Source organism: Capsicum annuum, unplaced genomic scaffold (genome assembly GCF_002878395.1).
Source record: "Capsicum annuum cultivar UCD-10X-F1 unplaced genomic scaffold, UCD10Xv1.1 ctg5143, whole genome shotgun sequence".
In the NCBI taxonomy this organism is placed as follows: domain Eukaryota; kingdom Viridiplantae; phylum Streptophyta; class Magnoliopsida; order Solanales; family Solanaceae; genus Capsicum; species Capsicum annuum.
Genome location: NW_025859376.1, coordinates 16,361 through 20,897, shown reverse-complemented (window position 1 = coordinate 20,897; position 4,537 = coordinate 16,361).

The window sequence follows — 4,537 nt, the reverse complement described above, 5'->3', positions numbered from 1 at the left end:
TTATGTTTTGTTATTGTACATGAGTCATGTGTGGGCAGGGGTTTGTCCCGACCCTAGTTATGTCATGTATATCCTAGAGGCTTTGTAGACATAAGGAAGGGTAAAGTCATGGAAGTTTATGTAGTGATGTTATATCTGTATATGTGGTGGCCCCGACGGCCAAGTATTATATATATATATATATATTTGCGCGTGTTGTGCTGATACAGGTAATTAGACCTTTCTATATGCAACGAAGTGCTGTCCAATTTTTTTGGTGACATGTAAGTGAAAGTACAGGTATTTGAACGGGTTCTCCCGGGCCTTCTCGGCTTCGGGTGCCAGTCCGGCCTGATGGGATTTTGGGGCTTGACAGCACCTATAGCATATGAGTGAAATCGGGACGGCTGAACTAAGCAGGAGAGGACTTTTGATGGCCAGAGTATTACCAAATTGAAGTTCTGTGAGCACTGCATTTTTGGGAAGCAGAAGAGAGTCAGATTCACTAAAGGCATCCACTCAACTAAAGGCATAGTTGATTACATTCATTCTGATCTCTAGGGTCCTTCTAGAGTACCTTCTAAAGGAGGTACTAATTACTTGTTGACTATTATTGATGACTATTTCAGAAAAGTTTGGGTGTTCATCCTGAAACAAAAGAATGATGCATTACCTACTTTCAAGGAGTGGAAGACTATGATTGAAAAGTAAACAGGAAAGCAGATAAAACGCCTCCAAACTGATAATGGTTTAGAGTTTTGTTCTAATGAATTTAATGTTCTGTACAAGTCAGAAGGAATTGTGAGACAGTTAACAGTATGGCATACTCCACAGCAGAATGATGTGGCCGAACGAATGAATAGGACTATAATAGAGAAAGTGCATTGTATACTCTCTAATGTTGGTTTACCCAAGTCTTTTTTGGCCGAAGTTTCTTTCACAACTCGTCTTCTAATTAACCGTTTTTCCTAAGTCGTGATTGAAAAAATACTCCATAAGAGGTATGATCTAGTACTCTTGCTAGTTATTCTGATTTGAGGATATTTGGATGTCCTGTTTATGCTCATGTTGGTAATGAAAAGTTGGAACCTAGATCTGTAAAGTGCTTATTTATGGGTTATAAGTCTTGTGTTAAAGATTATAAGATTTGATATCTGAAAAATATAAAAGTTATAATTAGTAGGGATATTGTGTTCAATGAAACTGTCATGCTTTGGGCTTCCTCTAAATCCATTTCTTCACCCTCAGATAAGCTTAGTGACATGAATTAGCAAAAGTCAAGCACCTATGTTGAATTGCAGATTGGAGCAGAGTCCACACCAATGCCTACTTCTCAGTCTAGCTCAGAGATTCAGAGTGATACTATTTCTTCTTCACTACCAGTGGTGCCACAATATTTTATTGCTAAAGACAGGCCTACGGGAGATATTAGACCTCCTCAAAAGTATGCTGAAGTTGATTTCATTGCTTATGCATTGAATGTAGCAGAAGGTATTGATTCCGGTGAAGAACCCTTTTCTTACTCAAAGGAAGTTAGTTGTGATAATTTCAATCGATGGATAACTGCTATATAGGAGAAGATGGAATCACTTCATAAGAATAACACATAGGATTTGGTGAGACTGCCTAAAGATAAGAAAGTTGTCCGTTGTAAGTGGGTATTTAAAAAGAAATAAGGAACATTAGGAGTCGAAGATACTAGGTACAAAGCAAGACTAGTTTCTAAAGGTTATAGTCAGGTTCCAGGTGTTGACTTCACAGATGTGTTCTCTAGTTGTAAAGCATAGCTCGATTTGAGCCTTGCTTCGTATTGTGGCCATGCACGATCCTGAGCTTGAGCAGTTGGATGTCAAGACTGTATTCTTACATGGAGAACTTGAGGATGATATCTACATGCAACATCCAGAGGGTTTTGTAGTTTTAGGAAAGGAGGACTATGTATGCTTGCTGAAAAAGTCTCTTTAACAGTCACCCGGACAGTGGTATAAGAGGTTTGACTCTTTTATGACCTCTCATATGTTTTGGAGGAGTATTTATGATAGTTGTGTCTACTTCAAGGAGATAAGTAATGGCTCGTTCATGTATCTTCTATTGTATGTTGATGATATGTTGATTGCAGCAAAGGCTATGAGAGAGATAATAAAAGTCAAAGCCTAGCTCAACTAGGAGTTTGAGATGAAGGATCTAGGAGCAGCAAAGAAGATTCTTGGCATAAAAATTCTGAGGGATAGAGAGAAGTGTAAGTTATACTTGAGTTAAAAAAGGTATATTGAGAAAGTGTTTCACAGGTTCAATATGCAAAATTCCAAACCTGTCAGTACTCTATTGGCAGCTCACTTCAAACTCTCGGCCAAGTTATCTCTAAAGACAAATGATGAGCGTGACTATATGTCTCGAGTTCTATACTCTGGTGTCGTCGGGTCTATTATGTATGAGATGGTGTGTTCCTAACCAGATTTATCTTATGCCGTCAGTGAAGTTAGCAGATACATGGAAAATCCTGGCAAAGAACATTGGAAAGCAGTTCAATGGATTTTTAGATACTTGAATGGATCTGCTGATGTTTGTTTGCAGTTTGGACAAAATAGAGATGGAGTGATTGGGTATGTTGATTCTAATTTTACAAGAGACCTTGATAAAAAGAGGTCCCTTACAGACTATGTTTTCACCATTGGTGGTTGTGCTATCAGTTGGAAAGCTACTTTACAGGCTACGGTTGCTTTGTCAACTACTAAGGCAGAGTACATGGCTATTACAAAGGCTTTCAAGGAATCTATTTGGTTGAGGGTTTGTTTGGTGAACTTAGCAAAGACCTACACATTACTAAGGTCTTTTTCAATAGTTAGATTACCATCTTCCTTATGAAAGATCAGATGTTTCACGGGAGGACAAAGCACATCGATGTTCGATATCATTTTATGGGCAAAATTATTGCTTGTGGTGATATTCTGGTAAGCAAAATTAGTACCCATGATAACCCAGCTGATATGATGATCAAGACATTACCAAGTGCCAAGTTTGAGCATTGCTTGGACTTGGTTGGTGTTAGCTCTTAAGATGTGCCCTCAGGGGTTTTTGGGGAAGAGGTGGAAAATTTGTCTTGAAATGGATTTGAGTTCTGAATTAGAATTCATGTCAAAGTAGAGCTTGTTAGAGTTGTGACCCGAATTTTATTGATCCGCCCCTAAAAGTTTAGCGGTGCGGCCCATGTTTGTGATTTTCAATAGGGTCTGTGGTGGTAGCGCAGGGATTGGGCCAATAATGTTTTTGGGCCTAGGGCCTATTTGTGCGCGCGTACTATATAAGTACGATTTAGTGGGTTGTTTTGTGTCAATTCATATACACATGAAATTAAGACTATTGTCTCCAACATTGTACTCTCTCTCCATTATAGTGAATTCCTCTGCCTCTGCCCGTAGTTTTTCTTCCCACGTAAATCTGTGTGTTCTTGTTTTTCTTTTGCTTGTGATTTGCTTATTTTTTACCCAATCATAACATATCCAATAGAGGTTACTTTCATAATGTATTTTGCTTTTTTTAAATTGAAACAAAAGGCACACGTTGTATGATGGTTAGCTGCTACTCCACCCAGTCTGAGCCTTCTGAAACTTTCATTTGCCCAACCCCTAAGGTTTCTTCTCATCATCACCCTTTTCAGTATGAAGAGAACAGATCCCCCCAGTTTTTTTCATAACTATCCCCACTCTTCTATTTCTCTCTCGAAAAATATCTCTGCCACGACCCGAACCGGGGCCTGGCCGTGACGAGCATTTTGAACAATGGAGGCCCGAAACACCCATATCTGTCTGTAATCATGCACCTAATTCATATGATCAAAGCAATGCAGAAGAAACACAATATAATGGAAACATGGTCAAGAATCATATGAAAACGAAATGAGGAATAGTGTCCCACAATCTAAATCAACATCTCTAAAATCGTCTGCGAAATCTCTACTACATGACTGAAACAATGTCTATCTTAAAACTGGGACAAGGCCCCCCAGCAGACCCCCAAAACTGAATATAAGATAAAAGGACTGCAGGACATAAGACCTTCCAAAATATAGAAGGCTCACCACTTGTCTCTGCAACTCTGTCTGAAAGATCTACTGATTCTCTTGACCCCTAGACTGGGCCTTTGAACCTGAGAGGTTGGAGAGGGTAGGGGGTCAGTACAAAAGTACTGGCACGCAGAGTTATCAAAGCAAAACATAATATTCTTACAAAATATAGTTGAGAGCCATTATAAAGCAATTCCGTATCAAATCATTTGAAAACATATGGGTGTAATGCAATAGTTTTTCTCAACAATAATGAAATGCAACTGAGCTAGGTGGAATACCCTACATAATTTACACCAACTGTCAAACCTTGGTTGCCATCGAGATTAGAGTAAGTGAGGGAGAGACACACAAGACCACAAAGCGCGGTGTCTCGACCCAAATCAAATATAGTAGTGCACAAAACCATAAATCATGGCTCCTAACCATAATCCCAATTTGGGATAATATAATATCAAGTACGCAAGACCACAAAGCATGGTACCGATATTCCGT